Source organism: Dendrobates tinctorius, unplaced genomic scaffold, assembly GCF_039654945.1.
Source record: "Dendrobates tinctorius isolate UK_male_01 unplaced genomic scaffold, ASM3965494v1 ptg000204l, whole genome shotgun sequence".
Classification (NCBI taxonomy): domain Eukaryota; kingdom Metazoa; phylum Chordata; class Amphibia; order Anura; family Dendrobatidae; genus Dendrobates; species Dendrobates tinctorius.
Genome location: NW_027361871.1, coordinates 226,359 through 239,945, shown reverse-complemented (window position 1 = coordinate 239,945; position 13,587 = coordinate 226,359).

The window sequence follows — 13,587 nt, the reverse complement described above, 5'->3', positions numbered from 1 at the left end:
GTGGTTGGGGCCCCTCAGGGTCCGATTTTGTGGCCGGGGCCCGTCAGGGTCCGATTTTGTGGCCGGGGCCCATCAGGGTCCGATTTTGTGGCCGGGGCCCGTCAGGGTCCGATTTTGTGGTTGGGGCCCCTCAGGGTCCGATTTTGTGAGTGGGGCCACTCAGGGTCCGATGTTGTGGCCGGATCCCCTCAGGGTCTGATTTTGTGGGTGGGGCCCCTCAGGGTCCAATTTTGTGGCCGGGGCCCCTCAGGGTCCAATTTTGTGGGTGGGGCCCCTTAGGGTCCAATTTTGTGGGTGGGGCCCCTCAGGGTACAATTTGGTGGGCGGGGCCACTCTGGGTCTCATTTGGTGGGCGGGGCCAATCTGGGTCCGATTTGGTGAGCTGGGCCCCTCAGGGTCTGATTTGGTGGGCGGGATCTATCAGAGTCTGATTTGGTGGGCGGGGCCCCTCAGGGTCCAATTTGGTTGGCGGGGACCCTCGGGTTCCGATTTGGTGGGCGGGATCCCTCGGGGTCTGATTTGGTGGGCGGGGCCCCTCAGGGTCCGATTTGGTGGGCGGGATCCGATTTGGTGGGCGGGGCCCCTCGGGGTCCGATTTGGTGGGTGGGGCCCCTCGGGGTCCGATTTGGTGAGTGGGGCCCCTCGGAGTCCGATTTGGTGAGCGGGGCCCCTCGGAGTCCGATTTTGTGGCCGGTTCCCCTCAGGGTCTGGATTTGTGGGTGGGGCCCCTCAGGGTCCGATTTTGTGGGTGGGGCCCCTCAGAGTCCGATTTTGTGGCTGGGGCCCCTCAGGGTCTGATTTTGTGGCTGGGGCCCCTCAGGGTCTGATTTTGAGGGTGGCACCCCTCAGGGTCTAATTTGGTGGGCGGGGCCCCTCAGGGTCTGATTTTGTGGGTTGGGCCCCTCAGGGTCCGATTTTGTGGCCGGGGCCCCTGAGGGTCCGATTTTGTGTCCGGGGCCCCTCATGGTCCGATTTTGTGGCTGGTGCCTCTCAGGGTCCGATTTTGTGGTTGTGGCCCCTCAGGGTCCGATTTTGCGGCCGGAGCCTCTCAGGGTCCGATTTTGTGGTTGGGGCCCCTCAGGATCTGATTTTATGCCGGGGTCCCTCAGGGTCCGATTTTGTGGCCGGGGCCCCTGAGGGTCCAATTTTGTGGGTGGGGCCCCTCAGGATCCGATTTTGTGGTTGGGGCCCCTCAGGGTTCAATTTTGTAGGTGGGGTCCCTCAGGGTCCGATTTTGTGGCCGGGGCCCCCTGAGGGTCCAATTTTGTAGGTGGGGCCCCTCAGGGTCCGATTGTGTGGGTGGGGCCCCTCAGGATCCGATTTTGTGGTTGGGGCCCCTCAGGATCTGATTTTGTGGTTGGGGCCCCTCAGGATCCGATTTTGTGGTTGGGGCCCCTCAGGGTCCGATTTTGTGGCCGGGGCCCGTCAGGGTCCGATTTTGTGGCCGGGGCCCGTCAGGGTCCGATTTTGTGGCCGGGGCCCGTCAGGGTCCGATTTTGTGGCCGGGGCCCGTCAGGGTCCGATTTTGTGGTTGGGGCCCCTCAGGGTCCGATTTTGTGAGTGGGGCCACTCAGGGTCCGATGTTGTGGCCGGATCCCCTCAGGGTCTGATTTTGTGGGTGGGGCCCCTCAGGGTCCAATTTTGTGGCCGGGGCCCCTCAGGGTCCAATTTTGTGGGTGGGGCCTCTTAGGGTCCAATTTTGTGGGTGGGGCCCCTCAGGGTACAATTTGGTGGGCGGGGACACTCTGGGTCTCATTTGGTGGGTGGGGCCAATCTGGGTCCGATTTGGTGGGCAGGGCCACTCTGGGTCCGATTTGGTGAGCTGGGCCCCTCAGGGTCTGATTTGGTGGGCGAGATCTATCAGAGTCCGATTTGGTGGGCGGGGCCCCTCAGGGTCCAATTTGGTTGGCGGGGACCCTCGGGGTCCGATTTGGTGGGCGGGATCCCTCGGGGTCCGATTTGGTGGGCGGGGCCCCTCGGAGTCCGATTTGGTGAGCGGGGCCCCTCAGGGTCCAATTTGGTTGGCGGGGACCCTCGGGGTCCGATTTGGTGGGTGGGGCCCCTCGGAGTCCGATTTGGTGAGCGGTGCCCCTCGGAGTCCGATTTGGTGAGCGGGGCCCCTCAGGGTCCCATTTGGTGGGCGGGGCCCCTCAGGGTCCCATTTGGTGGGCGGGGCCCCTCAGGGTCTCATTTGGTGGGCGGGGCCAATCTGGGTCCGATTTGGTGAGCTGGGCCCCTCAGGGTCTGATTTGGTGGGCGGGATCTATCAGAGTCCGATTTGGTGGGCGGGGCCCCTCAGGGTCCAATTTGGTTGGCGGGGACCCTCGGGTTCCGATTTGGTGGGCGGGATCCCTCGGGGTCTGATTTGGTGGGCGGGGCCCCTCAGGGTCCGATTTGGTGGGCGGGATCCGATTTGGTGGGCGGGGCCCCTCGGGGTCCGATTTGGTGGGTGGGGCCCCTCGGGGTCCGATTTGGTGAGTGGGGCCCCTCGGGGTCCGATTTGGTGGGTGGGGCCCCTCGGAGTCCGATTTGGTGAGCTGGGCCCCTCGGAGTCCGATTTTGTGGCCGGTTCCCCTCAGGGTCTGGATTTGTGGGTGGGGCCCCTCAGGGTCCGATTTTGTGGGTGGGGCCCCTCAGAGTCCGATTTTGTGGCTGGGGCCCCTCAGGGTCTGATTTTGTGGCTGGGGCCCCTCAGGGTCTGATTTTGAGGGTGGCACCCCTCAGGGTCTAATTTTGTGGTTGGGGCCCCTCATGGTCCGATTTTGTGAGTTGGGCCACTCAGTGTCCGATGTTGTGGCCGGATCCCCTCAGGGTCCGATTTTGTGGGTGGGGCCCCTCAGGGTCCAATCTTGTGGCCGGGGCCCCTCAGGGTCCGATTTTGTGGATGGGCCCCCTCAGGGTCCGATTTTATGGCCGGGGCCCCTCAGGGTCCGATTTGGTGGGTGGGGCCCCTCAGGGTCCGATTTGGTGAGCGGGGCCCCTCAGGGTCCGATATGGTGAGTGGAGCCCCTCAGGGTCTGATTTGGTGGGAGGGATCTATCAGAGTCCGATTTGGTGGGCGGGGCCCCTCAGGGTCCAATTTGGTGGGCGGGGACCCTCAGGGTCCGATTTGATGGGCGGGATCCCTCGAGGTCCGATTTGGTGGGCGGGGCCCCTCGGGGTCCGATTTGGTGGGAGGGGACCCTCGGGGTCCGATTTGGTGGGTGGGGCCCCTCGGGGTCCGATTTGGTGAGCGAGGCCACTCTAGGTCTGATTTGGTAGGCGGGCCACTCTGGGTCCGATTTGGTGGGCGGGGCCTTTCAAAATCCGATTTAGTGGGCGGGGCCCCTCAGGGTCCTATTTTGTGTCCGGGGCCCCTCAAGGTCCGATTTTGTGGCCGGTGCCTCTCAGGGTCCGATTTTGTGGTTGTGGCCCCTCACCTCAAGGTCAGATTTTGCGGCCGGAGCCTCTCAGTGTCCGATTTTGTGGTTGGGGCCCCTCAGAATCTGATTTTGTGGCCGGGGCCCCCTGAGGGTCCAATTTTGTAGGTGGGGCCCCTCAGGGTCCGATTGTGTGGGTGGGGCCCCTCAGGATCCGATTTTGTGGTTGGGGCCCCTCAGGATCCGATTTTGTGGTTGGGTCCCCTCAGGATCCGATTTTGTGGTTGGGGCCCCTCAGGGTCCGATTTTGTGGCCGGGGCCCGTCAGGGTCCGATTTTGTGGCCGGGGCCCGTCAGGGTCCGATTTTGTGGCCGGGGCCCGTCAGGGTCCGATTTTGTGGCCGGGGCCCGTCAGGGTCCGATTTTGTGGTTGGGGCCCCTCAGGGTCCGATTTTGTGAGTGGGGCCACTCAGGGTCCGATGTTGTGGCCGGATCCCCTCAGGGTCTGATTTTGTGGGTGGGGCCCCTCAGGGTCCAATTTTGTGGCCGGGGCCCCTCAGGGTCCAATTTTGTGGGTGGGGCCTCTTAGGGTCCAATTTTGTGGGTGGGGCCCCTCAGGGTACAATTTGGTGGGCGGGGACACTCTGGGTCTCATTTGGTGGGCGGGGCCAATCTGGGTCCGATTTGGTGGGCGGGGCCACTCTGGGTCCGATTTGGTGAGCTGGGCCCCTCAGGGTCTGATTTGGTGGGCGAGATCTATCAGAGTCCGATTTGGTGGGCGGGGCCCCTCAGGGTCCAATTTGGTTGGCGGGGACCCTCGGGGTCCGATTTGGTGGGCGGGATCCCTCGGGGTCCGATTTGGTGGGCGGGGCCCCTCGGAGTCCGATTTGGTGAGCGGGGCCCCTCAGGGTCCAATTTGGTTGGCGGGGACCCTCGGGGTCCGATTTGGTGGGTGGGGCCCCTCGGAGTCCGATTTGGTGAGCGGTGCCCCTCGGAGTCCGATTTGGTGAGCGGGGCCCCTCAGGGTCCCATTTGGTGGGCGGGGCCCCTCAGGGTCCCATTTGGTGGGCGGGGCCCCTCAGGGTCCGATTTGGTGGGCGGGGCCCCACAGGGTCCGATTTTGTGGCTGGGTCCCCTCAGGGTCTGGATTTGTGGGTGGGGCCCCTCAGGGTCCGATTTTGTGGGTGGGGCCCCTCAGGGTCTGATTTTGTGGCTGGGGCCCCTCAGGGTCCGATTTTGTGGGCGGGGCCCCTCAGGGTCTGATTTTGTGGGTTGGGCCCCTCAGGGTCCGATTTTGTGGCCAGGGCCCCTCAGGGTCCGATTTTGTGTCCGGTGCCCCTCAAGGTCCGATTTTGTGGCCGGTGCCTCTCACGGTCCGATTTTGTGGTTGTGGCCCCTCACCTCAAGGTCAGATTTTGCGGCCGGAGCCTCTCAGGGTCCGATTTTGTGGTTGGGGCCCCTCAGAATCTGATTTTGTGGCCGGGGCCCCCTGAGGGTCCAATTTTGTGGGTGGGGCCCCTCAGGGTCCGATTGTGTGGGTGGGGCCCCTCAGGATCCGATTTTGTGGTTGGGGCCCCTCAGGATCCGATTTTGTGGTTGGGGCCCCTCAGGATCCGATTTTGTGGTTGGGGCCCGTCAGGGTCCGATTTTGTGGCCGGGGCCCGTCAGGGTCCGATTTTGTGGCCGGGGCCCGTCAGGGTCCGATTTTGTGGCCGGGGCCCGTCAGGGTCCGATTTTTTGGTTGGGGCCCCTCAGGGTCCGATTTTGTGAGTGGGGCCACTCAGGGTCCGATGTTGTGGCCGGATCCCCTCAGGGTCTGATTTTGTGGGTGGGGCCCCTCAGGGTCCAATTTTGTGGCCGGGGCCCCTCAGGGTCCAATTTTGTGGGTGGGGCCCCTTAGGGTCCAATTTTGTGGGTGGGGCCCCTCAGGGTACAATTTGGTGGGCGGGGCCACTCTGGGTCTCATTTGGTGGGCGGGGCCAATCTGGGTCCGATTTGGTGAGCTGGGCCCCTCAGGGTCTGATTTGGTGGGCGGGATCTATCAGAGTCCGATTTGGTGGGCGGGGCCCCTCAGGGTCCAATTTGGTTGGCGGGGACCCTCGGGTTCCGATTTGGTGGGCGGGATCCCTTGGGGTCTGATTTGGTGGGCGGGGCCCCTCGGGGTCCGATTTGGTGGGCGGGATCCCTCGGGGTCCGATTTGGTGGGCGGGGCCCCTCGGGGTCCGATTTGGTGGGTGGGGCCCCTCGGGGTCCGATTTGGTGAGTGGGGCCCCTCGGGGTCCGATTTGGTGGGTGGGGCCCCTCGGAGTCCGATTTGGTGAGCGGGGCCCCTCGGAGTCCGATTTGGTGAGCGGGGCCCCTCAGGGTCCCATTTGGTGGGCGGGGCCCCTCAGGGTCCCATTTGGTGGGTGGGGCCCCTCAGGGTCCCATTTGGTGGGCGGGGACACTCTGGGTCTGATTTGGTGGGCGGGGCCACTTTGGATCCGATTTGGTGGACGGGGCCCTTCAGGGTCCAATTTGGTGGGTGGGGACACTGAGTCTGATTTTGTGGGTTGGGCCCCTCAGGGTCCGATTTTGTGGCCGGGGCCTCTCAGGGTCCGATTTTGTGTCCGGGGCCCCTCAGGGTCCGATTTTGTAACCGGTGCCTCTCAGGGTCCGATTTTTGGGGCCGGGGCCCCTCAGGGTCCGATTTTGCGGGTGGGGCCCCTCAGGGTCCGATTTTGCGGGTGGGGCCCCTCAGGGTCCGATTTTGCCGGTGGGGCCCCTCAGGGTCCGATTTTGTGGCCGGGTCCCCTTAGGGTCCAATTTTGCCGGTGGGGCCCCTCAGGGTCCGATTTTGTGGCCGGGGCCCCTCAGGGTCCGATTTGTGGCCGGGGCCCCTCAGGGTCCGATTTTGTGGCCGGGGCCCCTTAGGGTCCAATTTTGCGGGTGGGGTCCCTCAGGGTCCGATTTTGTGGCCGGGGCCCCTCAGGGTCCGATTTTGTGGCCGAGGCCCCTCAGGGTCCGATTTTGAGGGTGGGGCCCCTCAGGGTCTAATTTGGTGGGCGGGGCCACTCAGGGTCCGATTTGTGGGTGGGGCCCCTCAGGGTCCGATTTGTGGGTGGGGCCCCTCAGGGTCCGATTTTGTGGGTGGGGCCCCTCAGGGTCTGATTTTGTGGGTGGGGCCCCTCAGGGTCCGATTTTGTGGGTGGGGCCCATCAGGGTCCGATCCTGTGGGTGGGGCCCCTCAGGGTCCGATTTTGTGGCCCAGGCCTCTCAGGGTCCAATTTTGTGGTTGGGGCCTCTCTGGGTCTAATTAGGTGGGCGGGGACCTTCTCGGTCCAATTTGATAGGCTGTGCCACTCTAGGTCTGATTTGGTGGGCGGGGCCCCTTCAGGTCCGATTTTGTGGGTGGGGCCCCTCAAAGTCCGATTTTGTGGGTGGGGCCCCTCAAAGTCCGATTTTGTGCGTGGGGCCCCTCAAAGTCCGATTTTGTAGGTGGGGCTCCTCAAAGTCCGATTTTGTGGGTGGGGCCCCTCAGGGTCTGATTTTGTGGCCGGAGCCCCTCAGGGTCCGATTTTGTGGCAGGGGCCCCTCAGGGTCCGATTTTGTGGCCGAGGCCTCTCAGGGTCCGATTTTGTGGTTGGGGCCTCTCTGGGTCTAATTAGGTGGGCGGGAACCTTCACGGTCCGATTTGATAGGCTGGGCCACTCTAGGTCTGATTTGGTGGGCGGGGCCCCTTCAGGTCCGATTTTGTAGGTGGGGCCCCTCAAAGTCCGATTTTGTGGGTGGGGCCCCTCAAAGTCCAATTTTGTGGGTGGAGCCCCTCAAAGTCTGATTTTGTGGGTGGGGCCCCTCAAAGTCCGATTTTGTGGGTGAGGCCACTCAAAGTCCGATTTTGTGGGTGGGGCCCCTCAGGGTCTGATTTTGTGGGTGGTGCCCCTCAGGGTCCAATTTTGTGGCCGGGGCCCCTCAGGGTCCGATTTTGTGGGTGGGACCCCTCAAGGTCCGATTTTGTGGCCAGGGCCCTTAGGGTCCGATTTTGTTGGTGTGGCCCCTCAGGGTTTGATTTTGTGGCCGGGGCCCCTCAGGGTCCGATTTTGTGGCCGAGGCCCCTCAGCGTCCGATTTTGTGGCCGGGGCCCCTCAGGGTCCGATTTTGTGGCCGAGGCCCCTCAGGGTCTGATTTTGTGGTTGGGGCCTCTCTGGGTCGCATTAGGTGGGCGGTGACCTTCACGGTCCGATTTGATAGGCTGGGCCACTCTAGGTCTGATTTGGTGGGAGGGGCCCCTAAGGTCCGATTTTGTGGGTGTGGCCCCTCAGGGTTTGATTTTGTGGGTGGCGCCCCTCAGGGTCCGATTTGGTGGGCGGGGCCTCTCAGGGTCCAATTTTGTGGGTGGGGCCCCTCTGGGTTCGATTTTGTGGCCGGGGTCTTTCAGGGTCCGATTTTGTGGCCGGGGCCCCTCAGGGTCCGATTTTGTGGTTGGGGCCTCTCAGGGTCCGATTTTGTGCTTTGGGCCCCTCAGGGTCCGGTTTTGTGGTTGGGGCCCCTCAGGGTCCGATTTTGTGGCCGGCTCCCCACAGGGTCCAATTTCGTGGCCGGGGCCCCTCAGGGTCCGATTTTATGGCTGGGGCCCCTCAGGGTCCGATTTTGTGGCCGGTGCCCCTCAGGGTCGGATTTTGTGGTTGGGCCGCTCAGGGTCCGATTTTGTGGCCGGGGCCCCTCAGGGTCCGATTTTGTGGGGGGGCCCCTCAGGGTCCGATTTTGTGGCTGGGGCCCCTCAGGGTCCGATTTTGTTGGTTGGGCCCCTCAGGATCCGATTTTGAGGGTGGGGCCCCTCAGGGTCCGATTTTGTGGTTGGGGCCCCTCAGGGTCCGATTTGGTGGGTGGGGCCTCTCAGGGTCCGATTTTGAGGGCGGGGCCCCTCAGGGTCCGATTTTGTGGGCGGGGCCCCTGAGGGTCCGATTTGGTGGATGGGGCCCCTCTGGGTTCGATTTTTTGGCCGGGGTCTCTCAGGGTCCGATTTTGTGGCCGGGGTCTCTCAGGGTGCGATTTTGTGGCCGGGGCCCCTCACGGTCTGATTTTGTGGTTGGGGCCCCTCAGGGTCCGATTTTGAGGTTGGGGCCCCTCAGGGTCCGGTTTTGTGGTTGGGGGCCCTCAGGGTCCGATTTTGTGGCCGGGGCCCCTCAGGGTCTGATTTCGTGGTTGGGGCCCCTCAGGGTCCGATTTTGTGGCCAGCGCCCCTCAGTGTCCATTTTCGTGGCCGGGGCCCCTCGGGGTCTGATTTCGTGGCCGGGGCCCCTCGGGGTCCGATTTTGTGGCTGGGGCCCCTCAGGGTCCGATTTTGTGGATGGGCCGCTCAGGGTCTGATTTTGTGGCCGGGGCCCTTCAGGTTCCGATTTTGTGGCCAGGGCCCCTCAGGGTCTGATTTTGTGGGTGTGGCCCCTCAGGGTCCGATTTTGTGGTTGGGGCCCCTCAGGGTCTGATTTTGTGGCCGGGTCTACTCAGGGTCCGATTTTGTTGGTGGGGCCCCTTAGGGTCTGATTTTGTGGGTGGAGCCCCTGGGTCCATTTTGGTGGGCGGGGCCACTCTGGTCCGATTTGGTGGGCGGGGCCCCTCAGGGTCTGATTTGGTGGGCGGGGCCCCTCGGGGTTCTGATTTGGTGGGCGGGGCTCCTCAGGGTCCGATTCGGTGGGCGTGGCTCTCTCGGTCCGATTTAGTGTGCAGTGCCCCTCAGGGTCTGATTTGGTGGGCGGGGCCCCTCAGGGTCCGATTTGGTGGGCGGGGCCCCTCTGCTTCCGATTTGGTGGGCTGGGCCCTTCATGGTCCGATTTGGTGGGTGGGGTCACTCTTGGTCCGATTTGGTGGACAGAGCTCCTCAGGGTCCGAAGTGGTGGGAAGGGCCCCTCTGGGTCCGATTTGGTGGGCGGGGCCCTTCAGGGTCCGATTTGGTGGGTGGGGCCACTCTGAGTCTGATTTGGTGGGCGGGGGCCCTCAGTGTCCTCTTTGGTGGGCGGGACCACTCTGCGTCCGATTTGAAGGCCAGGGTGGCTCAGCCTCCGATTTTAAGGCCGGAGTGGCTCAGCTTTCGATTTGGCGCGTCGGCCCTTTAAGACTCATTTCGGTGTGGCGGCCCTTTAAGAATCACTTTGGCGCTTCGGCCCTTTAAGTGCCAGTTTGGCTCACTTGGCTTCCATATCCACTTTGGCGCACATTCTCTCTCAGGGGCATGTGTCATGTGATGAAGCTAGATTTGCATTTGTGCTGTGGGTTTCGCTTTAAGAGCTGATATTATGTGGCAGAAGCTCTGTTCTGGAGATGTCATGTGACGTTCGTAGGCGTTGGCATAGTAACTGGTTCTGCCTGCGCATATCAATGAGCTCAACTGCCATTTCAATCGCCTCAGGGCACGTTTTGCCATTTCCTCATTCAAATGCATTGAAACAATTCATTCCAATGACGGGAAAAAAAAATTTCTACCGCAAATTGCGCAAAAACTACAAATCTGATCGACACGAAAAATACTTAGCACACCTCTCATGGACGCTGGCTTCGAAACGACACCTCAATGGAGTCTGTGCGTGGAGCGGTTCGGGCTGTATTAATTGCGGAAATCAACTTAATAATAATAACTAGATGTGTATTTCCTGAAGGAAGTACAGATAGTGGTTTGAAATGGTGCCTGGGCTGCCCCTTTAAGAGAGTCTTGCCTGCTGCCCCTGCAAGACTTTCAACTCAGGATCCGTTTTAAATGTGGGTGCCTCTCAGAGGCCACTTTGGCCTCAGGGTCTGATTTGGTGGGTGGGGCCCCTCAGGATTCGATTCGGTGGCCTGGGCTCCTCAGGATTTGAATTAGTGGCCGGGATTCCTTAGGGTCCAATTTTGTGGGTGGGGCCCCTCAGGGTCCGATTTTGTGGGTGAGGCCCCTCAGGGTCCGATTTTGTGGGTGGGTCCCTTCAGGGTCCGATTTTATGGGTGGGTCCCCTCAGGGTCCTATTTTGTGGGTGGGTCCCCTCAGAGTCTGATTTTTTGAGCGGGGCCACACTGGGTCCGATTTGGAGGCCAGGGTGGCTCAGCCTCCGATTTGGAGGCCGGGGTGGCTCAGCCTCCGATTTGCAGCCTGGGGTCACTCAGCTTTTGATTTGGCGCGCCGACCCTTTAAGACTCATTTCGGTGCGCCGGCCCTTTAAGAATCACTTTGTTGCGTCGGCCCTTTAAGAGCCAGTTTGGCTCACTGGGCTTCTAAATCCACTTTGGCGTACATTCTCTCTCAGGGGCATGCATCATGTGATGAAGATAGATTTGCATTTGTGCTCTCGGTTTCGCTTTAAGAGCTGAAATTATCTGCCAGAAACTCTGTCCTGGAGAGGTCATTTGAAGTTCCTAGGCGTTGGCATACTAACTGGGTGAGCCTGCGCATATCAATGAGCTTAACTGCCACCTCACGACTGTCCCATGTTTTCCCTATGGCAACATTTTCCAATTGAAATGCATTGAGGAAAATGTTTTTTCAAACGCAAATTGCGCAAAAACTGCAAATCCGATCGACACGAAAAATACTTAGCACACCACTCGTGGATGCTGGCTTTGAAACGAGGCCTCAACGGAGTCTGTGCGTGTAGTGGTTCGGGCCGCATTAATTGCGGAAATCAACTGAATAGTAATAATAATACTAGATGTGTATTTCCTGAAGGAAGTACAGATAGTGGTTTGAAATGGTGCCCGGGCTGCCCCTTTAAGAGAGACTTGCCTGCTGCCCCTGCAAGACTTTCAACTCAGGATCCGATTTAACTGTGGGTGCCTCTCAGGGGCCACTTTGGTCTGTGGGGCCCCTCAGGGTCTGATTTGGTGGGTGGGACCCCTCAGGATCCGATTTGGTGGGCGGGGCCACTCTGGGTCCGATTTGGAGGCCAGGGTGGCTCAGCCTCCGATTTGTAGGCAAGGGTCGATCAGCCTCCGATTTGGAGGCTGGGGTGCCTCAGCCTCCGATTTGGAGCGTGGGGTCACTCAGCTTTCAATTTGGCGCGCCGGCCCTTTAAGACTCATTTCGGTGCATCAGCCCTTTAAGAATCACTTAGGCGCATCGGCCCTTTAAAAGCTAGTTTGGCGCACTGGGCTTCTAAATCCACTTTGGCGGACATTCTCTCTCAGGGGCATGCATCATGTGATGAAGCTAGATTTGCATTTGTGCTTTGGGTTTCGCTTTAAGAGCTGATATTATCTGGCAGAAACTGTGTCCTGCTGGGGTCATGTAAAGTTCGTATTCGTTGGCATAGTAACTGGGTGTGCCTGCGCCAGGGCCGACTCCAGGTTTTTGAGGGCCCCGGGCGAAAAAGTCTCAGTGGGCCCCCCCTTAACACATACCACGACTCATGCCGTGTGACATCCGTGGTGACCGCCAAAAACGGACTTGTCTCCGCATGGATCACACGGACACGCATGTGATCCACACAGACACTCGCTCTGTGGCAAAACACGTTCATGTGAAGGAGGCTACTGATTAGTAGTGTACGCATGAAAGAAAGAAGAGAGAGAGAGAGAAAGAACAGAGAGAGAACAGAAAGAAAGAGGGGAAATAAAGAACAGAGAAAGAAAGAGAGAAAGAATGGAAGGAAGAACAGAGAGAGAAAGATACAGAGAGCGAGAGAGAGAAAGAAAGAACATAGAAAGAACGAACAGAGAAAGAAAGAAAATAAACAACAAAGAGAAAGAAAGGAAGAACAGAGAGAGAAAGAGAAAGAAAAGAACAGAGAGAAAGAGAAAGAAAGAGGGGAAAGAAAGAAAGAACAGATAGAGAAAGAGTGGAAAGAAAGAACAGAGAGAAAGAAAAAAGAAAGAAAAAGAACAAAGAGAAAGAAAGAGTGGACAGAAAAAAAGAACAGAGAGAGAAAGAAAGAAAGAAAGAAAGAAAGAAAGAAAGAAAGAAAGAAAGAGAAAGAAAGAAAGAAAGTAAGACGGGAAAAAAGAACAGAGAGGGAGAGAAAAAAAGAGGGGAAGAAAGAACGGAGAGAGAAAGAACACAGAGAAAAAGCGTCAACAGAAAAAAAGAACAGGGAGAGAGAGAAAGAAGGAGGGGAAAGAAAGAAAGAACAGAGAGGTAGAGAGAAAAAGAAAGAGGGGAAAGAACAGATGGAAAGAAAGATCAGAGAGAGAGAAAGAAAAAGAGGAAAGAGAGAACAGAGAGAGAGAGAGAGAAAGAACAGAGACAGAAAGAAAGAAAGAGAAAGAAAGAAAGAGAACAGAGAGAGAGAAAAAAAGATTAGAGAGAAAGAACAGAGAGAGAAAGAAACAGAGAAAGAAAAATTCTATAAAGATACTATAGCAGCCCAGCTCCCATTGTAGTGCCCACCTGAGCCTCCTGGTGCAGGACATATCATGATCCGCTCACATGCCCGACATCCCCGATTCCAAGGCGATCCCGCTGTCCGCTCTGTCAGAGGAGGACACGGTGATGGATCTGAAGCATTCCTGGTTCTGTCACAATCTCCTACTGAAATTACCTAATTTCTGGTCAGCTTCCAGCAAGTCACTTCCGGTAGAACGTTACGTGCAAGTTTTAAATTGCTCCTTGGGGCTCCACTGTGTACTCCTGTGTCCCGCGGGGAAAGTATGCTCCCGGCTGGGGCAGTCTCTCTCTCAAAATCAGGACTGTCTCGCTGGATCCGGGATGGTTGGGACTCGGGAGGTATAAATGCTCCCCACCATACACCTCGTACACACACGGCTCCGCTCCGTACACCCCCGGCTCTGCTCCGCTCCATAAACACACGGCTCAGCTCCGTACACACAGGGCTCCGTTCCGTACATCTCGTACACACACGGCTTCGCTCCGTACACATCGTACACACACGGCTCCGCTCCGTACACCTCGTACACACACGGCTCTGCTCCGTACACCTTGTAAACCCCTCCTGACCCCACCAAACAACACACACGGCTCTGCTACATCCACCTTGTAAAACCCCTCCTGACCCCACACAAGTACACACACGGCTCTGCTACATCTACCTTGCAAAACCCCTCCTGAACCCAAACAAGTACACACACGGCTCTGCTACATCCACCTTGTAAAACACCTCCTGACCCCACACAAGTACAAACACGGCTCTGCTACATCCACCTTGTAAAACCCCTCCTGACCCCACACAAGTACACACACAGCTCTTTTACATCCACCTTGTAAACCCCTCCTGACCCCACACAAGTACACACACGGCTCTGCTACATCCACCTTGTAAAACCCCTCCTGA